The sequence below is a fragment of the Pan troglodytes genome, chromosome 15, assembly GCF_028858775.2.
Source record: "Pan troglodytes isolate AG18354 chromosome 15, NHGRI_mPanTro3-v2.0_pri, whole genome shotgun sequence".
NCBI lineage: Eukaryota > Metazoa > Chordata > Mammalia > Primates > Hominidae > Pan > Pan troglodytes.
Genome location: NC_072413.2, coordinates 95,700,713 through 95,719,909, shown reverse-complemented (window position 1 = coordinate 95,719,909; position 19,197 = coordinate 95,700,713). Strand labels below are relative to the sequence as shown.

Here is a 19,197-nt window from a genome sequence, read left to right as displayed (position 1 = left end):
AAAATTAACTGAGTTAAAATCATTGAGTTTTAAAACAATGTAATGTAATATGTAATGTAATGTAATGTAAGTACATTGGAACTAATGTAAGTGACCTAAATTGTGTTTTATTGTGGTATGAAATCAATAAATATCTGATATTGGTAAAGTGAGAAATAAGAGTATAATAATCCCATTACTTTAACAATTCAACAATAAAAAGCAGTAAAAGTGATTTATTTAGAGGATTAGGGTACGAGTAGAGCCTGGAGACTGATGATTTGTATCATAAATTCTTATATTCTTTGACTTTTTAAGCACATGTAAGGAATAGTTTTACTCGACACATTTTAAGGGAAAAAGCTATTATAAATATCTGAGCCTATTAGAGAGCTACTTATGCAGCTTTCTTGTTTCTTTCTCTCTCTCTCTCTCTCCCTCTCTCTCTCTGTCTCTCTCTCTCCCTTGCTCTCTCTTTCTCCCTCTTTCTTCTTTCTGATAGGACCTCACTCTGTCACCTAGCCTAAAGTGCAGTGGCATGATCATGGCTCACTGCAGCCTTGACCTCCTGGGCTCAGGTGATCCTCCCACCTCAGCCTCCTGAGTAGTTGAGACTACAGGTGTGCAGCACCATGCCTGGCTAATTTTTGTATTTTGTTTTTGTAAAGACGGGATTTAATCGTATTGCCCAGGCTGTTCTCAAACTCCTAGGCTCAAGCGATTCACCCACTTCAGCCCCCAAAAGTGCTGGGATTACAGGCTTGAGCCAACATGCCCAGCCATTTCTTGTTTCTTTAAACACTGATCAACTCTATTTTTTGTTGCAATTATCTGTAATTGAGTAGCCAGATTTCTATTTTTTAGACCACAGCTTTACGCTTATTCTTTTCTGCCTAGGAGTTGAAAATGAAATTATACACATTCTTTTTATGGAATTGTTTGAAATGGTTAAATTTCAAAAATGTATTTTAAAATGCAGAAAAATTTTATGCTGATCCCTAGAAGCATTCTGGCAGCATTGTGGATCATGCTTTTTCTTCACTTACTGAGAGTCAGCACCTCCTGGCCCATCTATCTTGAATTTGCATTGCTGAAGTTACTTTGAGCTTTATAGGTATTGGATATTCCAGATATAGCAATCATGATAGTAGCAATAATACTAAATAATTGTTTATGTTAATCAAATGACTCTATGGGCAATATATTGTTCTAAGAAGTTTTAAGCATCATATTATTTTAGCCAGACACCAGTCCTGTGGGGGCAGCTACTAAAAACAATGGTGCAGTTGAGTGTAGACTACAAGACCTATTACCGGGATTTCAAACCAAGCTCAGACACATTCTATTTTTTACCTGTAGGACACTTACTTTTAATGTCGATTGTGACTCAGCTTCCTTATGTGTAAAATGGGAATAATAATCACACTATGTACTTCCTAGAGTTTTGGTGAGGAGTAAATGAGTCAGAACACGTAAGCACTTAGAACAGCACCTGACACATGACAGGCAATGCAGCGTAATGGTGATGTCATCCCAATTTTATAGATAGGAACTGAGTCACAGAGAGAGTAAATGGTGGAGCTAGGATCCAACCTGGAGGTATGACTCATTCATTAGTCTTTTTACCACTGGGTCCCAACTTTGAGCTAAGAGTCCCACCTTATGTTTGCTTTATTAACCTATTGGGGGAAGACACAGGCTTTGAAGACAGATACACTTGAGTTCTAAACCCAGCTATATCCCCTTCCTTAGCTCCATGGCTTTGGTCAAGTTTGAAACTTTTCTGATTTTGTTTTCTCCTTAGTTGGGGGTATGAAAACCTCCCTTGCTCGGTGGTTCAGAGGGTGAGCTAAGTTAATGTGTAGAAAGTACCCAGAATCTCATTTGAACACAGCTGTGATGAAAGAACTCTATCATCTTCCTTTCCTGATAAATCATGTCCAGAAATGTCTCTGCCTTCCAGAACCTTGTAGTCTGAAGGGACATTTAGATTAATAAATGTTCAGATTCAACTTTCCTTGCTATTTCTTAAGCACCCACTATGCCCCCAACATTGCTTGGCAATTCCACATAAATTACATCACTTAAATTACAAAGGATACTGTTTCCTTTTAACAGGTAAAAGAGATGAAAGTTTTGAGCCATGATGAAGCTTAAGTATGAAAGATACTAGCACATAATACAAAGCCCTTTGACTGAAAAGCAAAAAGAAAAAAATGCATAGAAACAGGCTGATAGTTGCTTCTCTGTTGTCTACTGACTTCCCTTTGCTTGTGAATTACTAAATTCCTCATAAGAAGGTGAACTTACACTTCAAGAGAGTGCTCTGTGGTCTCAGCCTTTACCAATCATGTTTGCCAATTATTTGGTTTGAAAATAGTGAGTATAGAGATGTGTGATTAGAAACAGGGTCCTCACAGCCCACCCTGATGGCACTGAGGCCCCACAAAAAGGCAGCAAAGAGGGTCATATGGTGGATGTTAGCAGACCAGGAGACCATGGCTCCACAGAGACAAAGATGCTTCCCACACCCTATTCTGCCTGTCTGCAGAGTCTATTTCTGGAACCCTAGGGATACCTGCCACAGATGCTGTTGGAGCCCAGGTCAGGACACACATGTGCCCAGTGTGTGTCACAGCCACTCACATGACATGATGAAAGAACCATCACTCTGCTCCTTATATAAGGGGCTTCTGATAATAAGCAGCCTCAGAGATCTAATTATTTATCTGGAGGGAAAAAGTGATTGTGTTGGTTTTGCCTAAATGCTCAAAGTTTCATGGGGAAAATATTAACAAGGACCTGCTTCCGGGTTGCGGCATCTCACGGGGGTTGACAATCCTTCCCCCAAACTGCGGAGGGGAGGCAACAGGAAGGACCTGGGCATCCACTGGGAATAATCACATTTTGGGCCACTGTTTATGCATGTTGTCAGCAGAGAGAAGAGAAAAGCAACAAAATCTGCTTTTCATGGGCAGAAAGCAAATCTAATGTTCCGGTATTTACAACTTCAATATTGATAGAGTCTCTTGCCTCTGTAGAACTGAATCACAGGAAAACATGTAATCTTTCCTGGCCCTTGTTTGTATAGGGCAGAGATAAATTAAAAAGTTACTTTTTCCTCCCTTTACATCAAGCAGTACAACTTATTTCTGTAATCAACATCAGTGAGATTCACCTTTCGGGAAATCAGAATTTTCTCTTCAGCCACAAATCCATTTTAGGTAAACATCATTGACCACCCACATGTAGAGACGCTTTGTTGGGAAAATCACTTTCCCTTTTTTCCTTTTCTTTGTGATTTTGTAGCAATGTATGGGAGGGTGCATTCCACTAAGAAAGTCTATTGTTCTCTAGACTTATTCCACGTAGGACAATGGAATCGAGGTTTGTTTTGCTGAACATACATTATAATTTCCATAAATACAATTACATTCCAGTGGAAAATATTCTGCAATAGAAGTGCAGTCGCCTGCATAACTGTAGTGTTGGACATAGAAAATGAAGACCGTATCATTCCCTGAGACGATCAAACGATTACTAAATTTTTTCAAGTTTTCATATTGAGGGGATACTCAGTCATTTGTTTAATAACTGCTCACCAAGTGGCTGTTACATGACAGTCATCGTTCTAAGTACTAAAGGTACAAAGGAGACATCACTCCTGCCTGCGTAAGGTTTTCTGTCTGCAGAAGGAAATCAGATTTGGACTCATAGCTCTCACACCTGATTAGCACTATGAATATCATGTAGGTGGGATTTGGAATGCATAGGGATCAAAGGAATGTGATTTAATCTTTACAATCACCTGGAGAGGGTTGCAATATTACTCACATTTTATAGTTTTATGGCTGAGAAAGGAAATGCTTAGAGAGGTCAAGCAGCAGCCCAAGGCTACAGCTAGAAAGTAGCAGATTCTGAACCTATATCTGTGTGCTTAGAGCCTAGGTACTTTCTTCCTTCAGGAGGACAAAAACAAGGATTGCTATGGTGTTTGCAGCTGTCCCTAAAATTGTCTTCATATAATACAATTTTGATGTTGGTGATACCAAGACTGGGTTTGAGTATTTGTAAATGTACTGGGGTAGGTTAACCACAATCTCCTGTTATTCTTAATGGTATGAACATGTGTCTATTCAAAATCATTACCATTTGGAAACAACAGAAATATCCAATGCAGAGCAAAGAGTAGGTAAATCATGTATCATCCATATAAAATCATAATATGCAGATATCTGAAATATTATTACAAAAGTATACAAAGTTTTTAAATGAATATCAAACAATGAAATGGAATTGAAAGGTACAAAATTGTGTGTGTGTGTGTGTGCATTCACAATCCTTTGTAAAATGACTGTATGAAAAGAAATGAGAAGAAAAATACCTAAAATATTAACATGAGAAGTACATTTTAAAATTCATTTTATTTTTCCAAATGTTATCCAATATATATTCATTGAAGTAATAAATTAAAATACAAGTCATTTTATCAAAGCCATCTGTACTCACTAAGAATAGTCAATAAATCAGAGCATTTTTAGACCTAATATCAGTCAAGAAGAGTCACTGTCAGCTTTTCTCCTTCTTGGTTTCCCCCTCAGGTGGTCTACAACTGATATTTTATGTCATATAAACACACTGAATTTTGCAATGAAAGAAATGTGTAGAATTGCAGTTGCATTGGAATATGATGGAGAGATGTATTTTTAAATATATCAATGTTTATCTCTCTCTATCTAGCTATCTTTGTCCTGTCTATCTATCTATCAATCATTTCTCTTTTTCTTAATTTCAAGGAACAAATAATTTACACTTCCTGAGCACTAACAGTGTCCCCAGCACTGAACTTGAATTATTGCACTGAATCCTCCTGACAGCCCTATGAGGAAATTATTATAGACGCCCCCATCTAATGTGACATATGCAAGCCCACATTGTCAGCAAGGGGCAGAGCCAGGATGTGCATCCGGGCAGCCTCTGTCCACCCCTCCCCTCGCAGTCCCCATCAGTTGGTTTTGTTACTGTGCCTTTCTCTTGAACGCAGCCCTTGGCGCTGTCCCTGGCTCGTGGCAGACACTCAACACTCAGCCATGGTTGTTGCTGCTACTATTACTATTCACTTCTTATTTATTCTTACATCACCTTTTGCGGGTTGTTATACCCAGTGCTTTTTCTCCTGTTTATACCTGTTTGAAAAAATATAAAGAATCATTCAATTTGAAGATTTTTGGTTTATCAAATGCAGAAGAAGGAAGAGGATATTTATATAAGTTTTTCAAGAGGAATCTTTTAGAAAACCTACAAATCAAATAATCATTCCAGCTAGGGCAATAGAAAATATCTATACTGTTCTACAGTGAACTTCCCTTTTCTCCAGGAATGTCTGCTATGGAATGGGACCATCACTGGCAACTTCTACAGGAGGGCCTGCTTAACAACCTTTACCAAGGTCCAGCCCACACTCTTTAAACTGGCCTAGAAGGTCCTTCCTACTCTGCCCCTAACTTCCCTTCCAGCCTCTCTTCCTGCCCTAACCCGTTCTTAATCCATCATTTCCCCCATACAGCCAAACCAAGCCATGCTCACTGACTCGTGCCTTCCTATTTCGCACCTCTGGGTCTGCACAGATTCTTTGAGCTGACAGTGGACACATCCTCTAAGACGCAGTGGAAGCATGACGTCTGGGAGGGGCCTCCAGACTCTGGCCCAGCTCAAGATTCACTCTTCTCTTCCTAGAGGTCTTCCAGGAGAGTATCCTTTCCCCATATGCTAACTAATGTCCCTGAACAGCATCACCTTCTCTAGACTAGGAAGCTTTGGGAGAAAGATCTGAGTTCTGGGCATTCTCAGTGCCCAGCATGCCAGTGGCATATGGGTGGGGATTAATGAGGACTTGTTAGGGTAGAACTTTGGTGGTCAGGTCAATGAAGCAGCATTGATAACTCCACTTAGATAAATGAAGCAAAAAGGGACGTTTATCCTGAAGAAAATGAGACGTCACAGGGAGCTTAAGAAAGGAACACTGGTAGTCTTCACGAATGGATAGAAAAAAAGATCCTCATGTCAGGCGCTTTCAGGCCCTCTCAGCTTTTGTCCATGTCCCTTATTTCCTCTCCCTCTCTCTCTCTCTCCTTCCCTCCCACCATCCTTTCATGCGCCCTTCCCTCTCTCCTTTTGTTTTTCATGTCTACTTGATAAGAAATGTGGTAGCCAACACTTCAGCCAAAGTCTTCAAATATCCCTTCTCTCTTCCAGACTTCCTCAACAAAACTGTACCCCATTTCCCAGTTTCTGTCTCAAAATTTCCTAGATAAGCCTTAGATTGGCTTATTTGGGGTTGGATGACCAACACGAGACCAATAAAACAGCCAGGGGACAGAGTAACATTCTACCACTAAAGTGGATTTTAAAATAACAGTAAAGATATGGACAGTCAAGATGGGCAGTTACTAGAAAAAACATGATGACAAGCAAATTATAAAGATGTCCTGTGCAGGTGTGCATGCACACACACACACACACACACACACACTACCCAAAACATAGTAGGCCTGCCAAAATATTTGTTGAATTACTAATTGTATATGTACATACACCTATTTATTAATACAGATTTCATTATTGAGGAATACATATTCATAATGGTGGCTTTAGTCCTGGAAAAATTCTCTGCTTCCTGTACCCTCAGAGAAGGAAAATGAATTTTCACTGCAGTTCAAATGCTTGCTGGGGTCAAAACACTCTGTTATCTTGAACATATGTCTAATGATATTTGCTTTAATGAAGAGCCACGGCTTACCTCCTTCTCCACAGCACTTGATCTTGCATTTGGGGTGTGGAAGGTCACCCAGCGTGTTCTTGCCCTCGGCTTTGGCTCACCCTGCTGGTGACGAGACCGCAGAAGGATAATAAAGAATGGGACCCAGCCTTCCATTAATAGTTTGGCTGGGTTTCCATTGCTGCCCTCTCTCGGCTTGTGGTCCTGCAATGAGTTTCAGTCAAAAGCAAAAGGGAAGTGGTTAGTTTTAAAAGGAGTATCTGCACTTTAACAGCCACTGGAGTCTCTGCAGTTTGCCCATTGAGTTGCAGTGGGGTAGAAACAAAGAGCACAGACAGGCACCAGGGCATCGCAGTTACAACGACAAGCTGCAGAGCCAACCCGGCTGGGTTCATTTCTGCCTTTTTTCACTTATTAACTTGGTCCATTTTCTTCATCTCTCTGTGTCTCTGTTTACTGTAAAATAGGCATAACAACAGTACCATGCCTACAGGTTCATTCTAGGGCATAAATGAATGACTGAGAGGGTTGACATTGTGCCTGGAACATAGCAGCATGCTCAGGTCTCATAAGCATGGAGTCATAAACTCACTCCCGAGCTGTCCTTGTGCCATCTTCCGTCATATCCCCATGTTAATAACCTAAATCTTCATGCCACAGGATTCACTGAAACCCATCCTTCTGCCTTCTCAGACACTCTGGTTGTTTGCCTCTCTCATACCTTGACCTCGAGGTTGGAGAGGCTTGACCTTCTCCATCCTTCTTCCCTGGTTCTCTTGTGACTTCTCTGTACTACCATGGCCATCTCCCACTCACTTCAATGTTCACACACATGTACACATTCACAGACTGGGCTCTGCTCCTTCCCTCATGGGTCTGCTGTGGTTGCAGATCCCACTGAGGGAGTGGGAAGGGTAGAATGAATTTACAACCCAAAGAGGAAGCACCTCAACCTCAATAGTGACTTAGCACTGTTCTTTCTACCCAGAAACCTCCTGCCCTCACAAAGGTCCCTATGCTCCTCCTCCTTCATTCTCAGCCTACCATGGCCTGGGGAGCTGTGGTCATCTCCCTGTGAAGAGCCAGCTATGCCCTGATGCCAAGCCTCAGCCAGACCCCACGTGGTCCTTAGAGACCTAGGAAGGCAGACTTTCACTTCACTCAGTAGATGTTAAACATCCTAGTGGGAACATTAAGCACTCGAATAATTTCATAGATTCTGGATTTTTCCCAAGGTTACATGTCTTCCCCCATACACAACTTTGGTAGATATTCACCTTATGCAATGCATGTTTAACTGGATCTCCAGTGTGACTTCACCTGGAACAAACACTCTCCACCCAAAAGAAATATATGCTTCCATGTTTCAGATCCCCGAAATTCAGAAATATTGGGGCCCTGCCTCAGAGCACCCCACTACAGCAATATGCTATATATGGAATGTCCTTAGAAAAAGGAGGCTAGGATCAGTTGAGCTCACAGCACTGGTCATAAGCTTCATATAAGCCACTCCATTTATTTAAGTCTTCCAACAATGCTGCTGAGCAGACATTTCATTTATTAGGGACTGAGACTGAGCAGGAAGTGATGACCTGAACAGTGAAGCCAGCCTCTGAGGGTTAGAATCCACTTCTGTGGCATTCCAGCCTCCCTGCTTTTTCCCAGACACCTCCCTGCTTTTTCCCAGACACCTCACCTGCCTTCACAACTCCAGGGTTAATGGTTGCTCCATCGTGCCTGGTGTTTGCCCAACCCAATCTCCTCCTAGACCACAGACATGAGTGGAAAGTCCTACTGTACAGGAACTCAATTCTGTCTGAGAGCTCTGGGCTGGTGACAGGAGGCTCATTCTGCTGTACACTGGCTGTGCACTCTTGGTTAGGGTTTCAACACCAGTGTTTTCACACTATGGTCATGACCTGCTGGAGTTTCATGAAATCAGCTGAGTACAACTGGCATTTTAAAACAACAAAACAGAATATTATAAAATAGAAAATATCAGATTTAAACACCCACATTTGGAAGGAATGTTGTTTTGGGCAACTTTTGTTTAGTTTATCTGTCACATAGCTAGCTAGCTGTAAATATGTTTTGTAAAACTTCTGTTTCTCACTTTGCCTATATATGTATCTGGCTATTTCTCTATCTGTTTATGCGTCTGTATCTAGTTTGTCTGTCTGTCTATCATTCCATGCATATATTTGGACTGGATTGTAGTTAAATGCATATCTTACTATGCATTGAGGTTGAAAAAGTTTAAATTCACTTCTCTGAATCTCTCTGAAAGTTTAGGTTTCTTTCTATCTTTTCTTTCTATAAAAAAGGTTATATAAAGATATAACCTAATGGGTTGTTGTGAGGTTCAAGTGAGATGTATATTAAAGGACTTTGTAAAGTCTGATTTCTCACAAACAGGCTGTTTACTACCAAGAAAAGATTGGCATCGCATGCCACTCAGAGTTCCAGATTTGAACCCCTACTTCTCTGTTCCTCAGAGAAGGCCTCCATTTCCTCATGACTGTCTGATAAACATGGAGCTGCTCTGGGGAGATGCAATTGTGAGGAAATGGATACAAGGCAGAAAACAAATTCCAAGGCTGTTGGAGACCCCAGTGCTAAGGACTGGAGTGAGATCCACTCAATGGGGTAACACTGAGACCCACGACTGTGGAAATGTAATAAGATGACTCAGCAGAATGCAGGCTGACATCTCCATGGACAAATCATACATTTTCTTATAAGTTGGGCCTTCAGAAGTAATATTCTTTTCAAAAAGTTAATAATAAGCGAGGCTCTTCTATTCTAGCCAGAATCCAGTGTGAATATTTGAAACAAATGACTTTCACAGATATATAGAGGGAAGAAAGAATTCAAAGCTAGCATCTTATCTTGGAGATGAAAAAAGTGGGGGTGGGAGGAGAGAGCCACTGTCACACAATGGCTCTGTGAGAGCAGTTAGATTAGAATCCAGGTCTATCCCAGGACTGGAAAAAATACACACTCAGTGGTTCTCACTGGTGATGGATTTATGGGTAACTGATTTTCTTCTTTGTTTTTTCAAATTTCAAAAGGGAATGTAAATTATTTTTACAGTCTGATTTTTTTTAAATTTTCAAGTCATTAAAAAATAGAATGCATCAGAGGAGAGTAACCAGGATGAAAGGGGAATTCCAAACTGTTTTACACAAGAAATAGTTAAGAAAATTGGAATATTTATTATGGAGATGTAAACTCTTACCAGAGTGTAAACAGGAAGAGGCATTCACAATCACTCACTGTCTGCAAAAGCAAAAGATCTCTGAAAGCAAAGGGGCTGGGTTTTTCTTCTTTGTGGCTCCAGGGACAGAATCAAAGAGCCTAAGCCGGTTTCAGAGAGATCTTTTCCATATCTAGAAAGAATTTCTTACAGGTAAAGCTGAACTTAGGAAACCTGGGGATTGTCATCACTGGAGGAGCTTGGCAGAGACTGAAGAACAAATGGCGGTGGAGTTTTCAGAGGGATTTTCATGGGTTGGTGCTTGAAGGAAAAGATCTGAGTGTATTCTAATTTAGGACACCCTATGAGGATGCAGGAAGCTCTTACAGTGCCCTGTGGCTCCACATCTCTCTTAGATGTGGCTTAAATTATTGTAGCGAACATGTTTCATGTTCCACCATCATCTTCTTAGCCATGGCTTTAGGACATGCTTTTATGGCGGCATCTTCTGGACCTTCCTTCGTAATAGACTCAGTAATGACCCCCAAAGATGCTCACATTCTAATGACTGGAACCTGTGAATACGTCACCTTACCTGGCAAAAGATAATTTTGCATATGTTATTAGATTAAGGGTCTTGGGATGGGAGATTATCCTGGATTATCTGAATGAGCCCAGTGTAATCACAAGGGTCCTTATAAGAGGAAAGCAGGAGGGTCAGAGTCAGAGAAGAAGACGTGACCACAGAAGCAGAGGATGAAGTGATGTACTTTGAAGATAAAGGAAGTGGCCATGAGCCAAGGAATGCAAGCAGCCTCTAGAAGGTAGAAAAGAGAAGGAAACAATCTCTCCTCTAGAGCTTCCAGAAGGAACGCCAGCCTGTTGGCATCCTGATTTGGGGCTTCTAACTTCCAGACTGCAAGATCATAAATTTGTGTTATTTTAAGCTTCTAAGTTCGTGCTAACTTGTTACAGCAGCAATGGGAAACAAATCATGGAGCCAATTAAATAAACACAGGGAGGGAAAGAAAGATGATCTAACTTATTGTGAGGCCTGATACACCTGGGGCAGACTACACACTTTGCTTTATGTGCTTATCACTTGAACCTTAGATGTGGGTATCAGAAACCCTATTTTATAGGTGAGGAATCTAAAGCTTTATAGACATTAAGTCAGTTGCATAAGAGAATTTTTACAGTCTGAGAAATCAAGCTGGAATCTAGACCAAGAGCTGCCTAGCTTTTCCCACTGAACTTTGCTGCTTCCTAGCAGGTCTCCCAGGAACCAGATCTAATCACTGCTGCCCTGTGCCTTCCCTTTCTATCCACCGTCTGAACTCTAAGCCCTGCAGTTCCAGGAGGCCTGGGCATGGGGAGGCCCTCTCCCCACAGGAGCATGCGCATGGTTGGCTGTGAATATTCAACACCCTGATATTCGGTAAGGCTCCCACTGTGGTCAGAGCCCAGGTGGTAGGGGAGGGGATAACTAATGTGGTTTCAGATGCCGGAGATGTGTTGAAACAAGGCTGGACCAAGAGAGGTCACCTGAACAACCCGATAAAGGGTTGTTGATCTCCGGTCTGAAACCAGAGCTGACATCGGCTGCTTTTTCTCGTGGGTAAATTTTTAGAAAGATCACTTCCCTTCTGAGATGGAAACTCGACCCATTTCTGCAAATGCCTGTAACTCTATCTTTGCAGCATCATAGAGTGCCCATACTGGGCATGCCGCACAGGTAGTCCTTTCAGTTGTTTTCGTTTTTTAAGTTAGTACTTTCTTGTTCCTGTAAGTTACTTCACTAAACCTCGGGTTTTTTTGTTTTTTTTTTAATGTGATAGACTAGAATAACAATACAGAATTCAGGAGGCTGCTATGAGGGTCACAGGAAAGAAAATTATGCCTGCACAAGCACCTTGAAACTGCAATATGCTGTGCAAATTTCATATACTAATTAATTAATTGATAAGTTCATAGCCTGCATTGTTTACAAAAACAACTTGATTTAAAATGAAAATAACAAATTATAAGTAAGCATACACACACATCTGTTGAAAGGAACAATGATAAAAAAAAAGATAAGATAGAACAAGGAAGAATTAAATGATAAAAGGGCTTACCATGAGGGGAGGTATCTAAATTTGTCGTCTATTTACCCCCTGTATCTGAATCACCTGCTGTCTGGCCAAAACGTAGATTCTTAGCCCCTTTCTAGACCTGCTAAATGGCCATAGTTGAGGGCAGATATGCAAACAGCATATTTTAATGTTTCAATTTCCAGACAATTTACACTATGGTTTGAGAAACATTGTCCAAAGTTTTAGAAAATTACTAAAAGAAAACTGCAAATTTAACCTGTGGCCTTCTCAGGGGCCCAAACAAGCATAATCAGTTAAATAAGAGTTTACCAGCTAAGAACAGACTAAATCAGGAAAAGCAGATACTTTTTTTCTCTTTTTGAGACCTGAGAGAAATCCCTCTTAGGAGCAACCTCTGAAAATCAGGTAGACATCGACAAAGTTACTGGTCTACAGATGGATGCATAGCCAGGGCCACAGCAAATGGCCAGGCAGGCTGGACGCTCTGCATCTTCAGGGGCCTGACTTTGCAGGACTGTGATGAAACTGAGCCACTCAAGTTGCACAGTGTGCAACCTGCGTGCAGATTCACAGCAGCCTGTTCGAGATCTGCCAGGAATCTCTCTGTAATGTGATTAAGAAGAAAAGTTACTCAGGAGACCTGGTCACACAGGATGGATCATATGAAGACTTTGGCCACTGTGAGTCATCCCAGAAGCAGCAAATAATCTATGGCAAGCCTTCTGGTCTATGTACCTGGCACCATCAACCTTCAGATGTCCTGGAGACCTGGGCACCTCTGCAAATATTTCCTTTTCCTTTTTCTCAACACCCCTTTTATATTTAGGTAGGCATTGCCATTGCTTCTGCTACAATTTCTCTAATATGTCTTAATTTAGCGATGAGTAATTTTTTAAAAGATTTATTAACATATAATTTATTTACCACATAACTCGTCTTATTTAAAGCACGCAATTCAGTGTTTTTTTAGTATGTTCACAAGTTTGTGTAATCATTGCCACAGTCTAATTTTAGAATGTTTTCCCCTACTAAAAGAAGTACTCCCAAATGTATTAGCCGTCAATTCTCATTTCCCCCATTTCTCCACCCTCACCCCAGCCCTACACACCACTGTTCTACCTTCTAGCTCTATAAATTTGCCAATTCTGATCATTTCACATAAACAGAATCACGAGATATGTAGCTTCTTTTACTTAGCGTGATGTTTTCAAAGTTCATCCATATCATATCATATTTCATTCCTTTTTATTGCCAAATAATTTTCCACTTGGTTGACTATATAACATTTAATATATCCATTTATTAGTTAATGGATATTTGTGTTGTTTCCATTTGGGGGCTATTATGGGTAATGCTGCTATGAACATTCTCATATAAGATTTTCTGTGGACATTTGTTTTTACTTATCTTGGGAATACCTAGGAGTGGAGTTGCAGACTCATGGTAACTCTATGTTTACCTGTTTGAGGAACTGCCAAACTATGTCCTAAAGTAGCCGTGACATTTTGCATTCGCACCAGCAATGTCTGCATACTCTTGCCAACACAGGTTACTGTCTTTTTTATTCTAGCCATCCTAATGGGTGCGAAGTGGTATTTATGGTTTTAATTTGCGTTTTCCTAAAGACTAGTGGTGTTGAACAGCTTTTCTGTGCTTATTGGCTATTGATCGATCTCCTTAGGAGAAATATCTATTTAAATATTCTGCCCACTTTTTTAAACTGGGGTATTTGTCTGTCTTTCTATTGTTGACTTGTAAGAGTTCTTTATATATTGTGGATGTAAGACCCTTGTCAATATCTTCAAGTATCTCTTAGCAAATAGTTTCTCTCATTCTGTGGGTTAATCTTTCACTTTTTTCATCTTCACTTAGTGGCACAAAAGTTTTCCATTTGAATGAGACCAGTTTATCTTTTTTTTCTTTGCTCACTTGTGCTTTCCATACCATGTTGACGGCACTGTTGCCCTATGTATGGTCATGAGGAACTATGCTTATGTTTTCTTCTAAGCGTTTTATAGTGTTACTCATCCATTTATGTTTATTTCCATTTTGAGTTAATATTTGTGTAAAACATGTGACTGAGTCCAACTTCATTCTTTTGCATGCAGATGGCCCATTGTCCCAGCACTATTTGTTAAAAAGAGTATTCTTTCCCCATTGGCTGGTCTTGATGCCAATAATCAATTGACCACAAATGCAAGGGTCCATTTCTGGATTTTCATCTCAGTTCTATGGATCTCTATGCCTACCTTCATGCTGGTGCTTAATAAATTCTTCACATGCCTACTAACTCTGTTTAGACCAAGGGTTGGTGAATTGCAGCCCTGGGAATCCAGAGGCAGATGAGTTCTCTGGGTCTACTTAGGCAAGTAGTAGTCTTTTTCACAACAACAGAAGAGTACCCAGGGAGCAACTTCCAAATCGTGTACATCTTGATGTCTGTCATTCCTCGTTAAAAATACTTAACAAATTTTCCTTTTATCCTGAATGAAAATCCAAACTTTAGTAGACTTCATAAATCTTCTCATAATATGGTTGTGGATTGCTTCTCCAGGCTTACTCCCCAAAGAAGATTGCATAAAGATGGCCGTTCTGCATGGAATGGAATTCTCTGCAGAAGACACACAGAAAATATGGGCACACAGCCAATATTTTCTACTTGGAACCTGGGATACTTGCTTTGCCCAGTACAATGTAGCAAAACTTGGTGCTGGACAGATTCTGAGTTCTGACCTCAAAAAAAAACATATAGGCTCTGATTTCTCTTTTACAACCCTGATAAGTCAGAAAATAAAAAAGCCTGAGATAAACTGCTGGATGATTGGTTGCCATGTTGAGAAGATAAGAGGCACTGCATCTGACAGCAGCCAGTTTCCAGAAAACCTAGCACCTGTCTTCAGATGCATGAGTGAGGCCCAGCCAAGATCAGCTAAGTCTGGCTTAAATTAGCAGAACTACCCATTCCAAATCTGAGCTCATCTCAGGTTGCTGACCTGCAAAACTGTGATCCAAGTAAGTGGTTTTTGTTTTTTACATCATAAGTGTCGGGTGACTTGTTACTCAGCAAAAGCTAACTGATATATCCTCTTAACCTCACACCATTTTTTTTCTCACTGTTAAACTTTTGCACATAGTGTCTTCTTTTCTTAGAAGACCTTTTCCAATCTCCTTATCTTTCTACTCATCCTTTAAGCCTCTTCTCTGAGGAGTCTTTCGTGGTGCCCATACCTGGGTAAATCACCCTTTCCCTGAGCTCCCAAAGCTCCCTAGGATCCTTCTAGCACTGCCTTGTTACCCTGTGTTTGACCTTCTCATTTACTGGTCATAACTCCTCCCCTGCAGACAGTAGAATGTACCAGCATGCATAGCTGAACTTCATTACTGCAGGCCAAGTGTCGAGATTCATACTTGAATATCATAGGAAGGTAGATGTAGACATATCACTGAAGCTTGAGAGGTCAGGGTAAACAGCCTGGAGGATATTACCTCTGGAGAAATGTTGAAGTTGGTACAACCAAGTGTTTTCCAGGTAAAAAGGCCCATGTGAAGAGCTTCAGGAAGGAGAGAGAGAATGCCATATTTGAGGACTGGAATGCATTCAGGTTTTTGTCTGATGGGGTAGAGCACAGGTAAAGGCCAGGAATCGTCAGGAGTCACCGGCAGACTAGGATCAGCCACCTGGATCAAGTCAGCCAAACCTCTCCTTCCTTTCAGTTCTGTCTATTTTCTTTATGCTCGTTCTTTGGACAGAATACAGTTGTTTTGAAAACCTCAGTCTGATTCCACTAGGCTAGGAAGAACTAAAAAGTGGATTCAGTTTTCAAGTGGCTTCAGCAAGTTCTTCCTTTCCTGGTATCCAGGCCAGTGGCAAAGATTTTCTTCCCAGATTAACAGCAGGGAGAGGAGAGGTGTGGCCCAGAAGTGTGTAAATAGAGCACTAAGGCTAACAAAACCTGGGGAGCTGACTCTCTGCATTTGCTCCGGTGTCTGGTGGGGCGCAGGCTCCTCTCCAGGTGGTACTAATAAAATGAGGCTGGGATAATGGGATAAAAGCCCAGAAACATAAAAGCTGCCTGGAGGGGAAAGGGAAGAAGCAGTGGGGGGATACTTTCCTCCCAATGTTAACTGTTCCCGCATTAATCAGATTCAGGTATCACAAATTGGTCTTGTCTGCTCTTCCAGGAACATTAAGGGAAGCTGCAACTCCAGAGTTATGGGTCTTTAAAGCAGGAACAACCCCTTTAATCAAGTGGCCTAGCCTCTCCTGAGAGAGGCAGAAAATGTAAGGCTCAGAGAGGGGCAGTGCCTTGGGACAGTTTGCACAGTGAACAGATGCCCTTTGCTTTCCTTAACTAGACTATAAGACGGCTGAGGGCAGGGACCTGATTTCTGGACTAACTTCATATCACCATGCCTCACACACTAGTGGTGTAGATGGAAATACAATCCAACAAAATGGCAAATGACAAGGTCATCTCATGGGAAGGTAAGGGTTGTAAATGAAAAGAGTGAGAGCACTGTGAAGGTGACTGGACAGGGAAGCACATTGTGTGGTGTTTAGAATGGGAAGGACAGGGTAGGGTCAAGCTTAAAGGATGAATGGGAGCTCAGGGAATTCTTAGGTCTTACCAGCAGGAAAGGAGAACCCTAATACCACATCAGAGGAGCCAGTGTTAAGCTCTGGGGAGTGGGGGTTGGAGCCAAAACAAGAAGAGAAACCAGGAGGAAATGGCTGCTCAGAAGTGTGACGAGCTAGTAGACCAGATGGACCAGACATCTCAGCTGGGAAAGCCCCAAAGATGAGTTCAGCATCAATACTAGGATGGTGTGAGTTTAAGATTAGGAAAGGTTTTGGACTGAGGGGACTCAGCCCTCACACCACTTTTACAAGAGCCAAGGTCCAACAGCACCAGGACAATTAGTTAAGACTGAAGAGGACCTTTGGGGGACAGAAGCCACCACCAGCACAAACAAGGAGCAAGCAAGGAAGAGAGGAGTGGATGCAGATGGAGCCCTGATGGATTCCCAGGAATGACTTTTGTTTGCATGGATGCCTCTTTGGAAGAGGAGAGCTCCACGTGCCCGCGCCTCTTGAGGCCTATAAGAAGGTGAGTAGGAGCCCATCTGGACCTACTCCTGGGCGCACTTCCCAGGTCATGGAGCCTCTCCATACCTTAGAGTCCTAATTCACATCAGGTAGATGATGGCAGGACCTTTCTCATAAGGCCATTGTTGTAGCTAAAGCAGGTAGAATAGGACCCAGCCCAAGCATGGGTGATGTGTGTGCTGATCATCTGACACTCAACAGTGTATAATTCTGAGAACTAAACTTCACTCACATCTTACTTTGCATTATTGCCAAGCACTTAAAACATATTCTCATTCAATCTCTATTACAGCCAATGAAATTTGAGACATTTCCCTTTGTCTATTTGTCAGCTGAGTGCCAAGGTCAAGAAAAACAGTGAACTGTGCCCTCATATTCTAAAGTAGCCATACCTGGTTCTGCCCTCATCAGCCCATCAAATACTCTTGGCAGCCTAGGAATTTTTTGGAAAGAAGGCTGAAGAATGAAAGCCTCTTTGGAAACAGTCACTGGCATGCAGCTCTCTGGTAACCCTTAGCAACTGAAGAAGCCTCAAGAGAATAATTAGGGGGAGTTGACGTGTGTTCCCCACCTTTGGGGGTGATAGGGACCATCATATGACTTTTACCTGTAGGAGTCTAAAGGTGGTAGACTGGCTGAAATAGTGTAGTGTGGCACAGCAAATCCTGGTAGCAGCCATCAGAGCCACCTCTTCTTCTAGAAACTCTTGGTATCAGCCAGAATAGCCAATATGAAGATTCTGGCTTTGGGATGCTCAAGGGAATGTCCTACAAGGGTGAGAGGATTTCAGCATGGTGAGTATGGAGAGACCTCTTAGAAATTAAGGGCTGACTAGACTCATATAAGGCCCATTAGAGAGGCCATCATCCTACCATGGGACTACCAAGGGGGTCCCCAGTAAGATCTCTGAGGAACCCACAAAAGCATCTCAAGAAGAAAGAATTACTTTTGAATACAAATACCAATGTTTGGCTGCAACTGTACCAGATATACCAGGCTCTATGGGTACTACCATCTCTTCTGTACCCACCCTTCAATGTGGCCCCTTTCTTAAAGGACCACACATCCCAGGGAGAGGGAGGAAGACATGGAGCAGAAGGGGTTAGAGACAGGAGAACTCATGCCTTCTCCACTGCTGGCATTTCCGTTCATCCAACCCAAATTTTAAACAGGATAAGGATTTTATTCAACTGGACTACACATCTTAACAATTCCAAGACAGGAATAGAGAAGAGGGACCTGGCATAACACAGAGGCAAGAAAATTACATGAAAGAATAAAGTTGCTTCCTGCCTGCTCCCAACCTAATAGAACCCATTCATGAATTTTGGTATACAAATCAAGTAGGCTGTGCTAGCGCCACGGTCCAGAGAAGAAGGCCAAGGCTTGGACAGGTCAGGTGATTTCCCCAAGATTGCACAGCTCAGAGTTGCAGCTCCGTATGCAGATCTATCTGCCTCCAGGGACTGTGCTGGTAATGCCCAGATGTATACCTACAGCAGTTAATGTGGAGTTAGCAAGAATGGAAGGGTTGAAGCTACAAAAGGCAGTGTGTACACAGCAGAGCAGCTTCAGTTTTGTAACGCAGAGCACAGCCTGTTTATTGATGATCCTCTTCCTAAGTACTTCCCTCATGTTTATGAAATGATGTGTGGGTCCTGCCCCATTTTTAATGACTCCTTATTTACATGGAGCACATTATTTATGGAAGCAGAGATAGCGCCATTGCAAACCCATTAGAAAGCAGAGATAGGAGGAAGGCATTGTTCACTCCCCAGCTAGGACAGGATTCTAATTACTCAAGAGCTCACCCTCCTCACTGTGGTACCAGGCTCAATAAATAACACCCCGTATGGAAATGGTGCTTGATGTAAATTGTGACTCAGTCCACATAAATTGATATTTGGCTGGTGGAGAGCTTCCAGCATTTGGCAAGAAAGTGAGTAGCAGCCTGGGAATTTGAAGACCCGGTTCCTCAGAGATGGCAGCCCCCATTCCTCACTGCACACTTCTCAGAAACAATTAACATTTTTTATTTAAG

General features: G+C 41.7%; 1 long non-coding RNA gene across 4 annotated transcripts in view; it reads left to right on the top strand.

Annotated features, from left to right (window-relative positions):
- The window catches only part of LOC104002158 (uncharacterized), an 87,834-nt gene that overhangs the window by 4,916 nt on the left and 63,721 nt on the right, over window positions 1–19,197 (top strand). For 2 of the 4 annotated variants that reach the window (XR_008539093.2, XR_008539092.2), the window contains exons 1-2: window positions 4,740–11,391; window positions 14,604–19,197. The exon at window positions 14,604–19,197 is cut by the window's right edge. This is a non-coding gene — a long non-coding RNA (uncharacterized LOC104002158). Of the gene's footprint in view, window positions 1–4,739; window positions 11,392–14,603 lie in introns of those variants that run through there. The other 2 variants (XR_008539094.2, XR_001709319.4) reach the window with 2 other exon arrangements.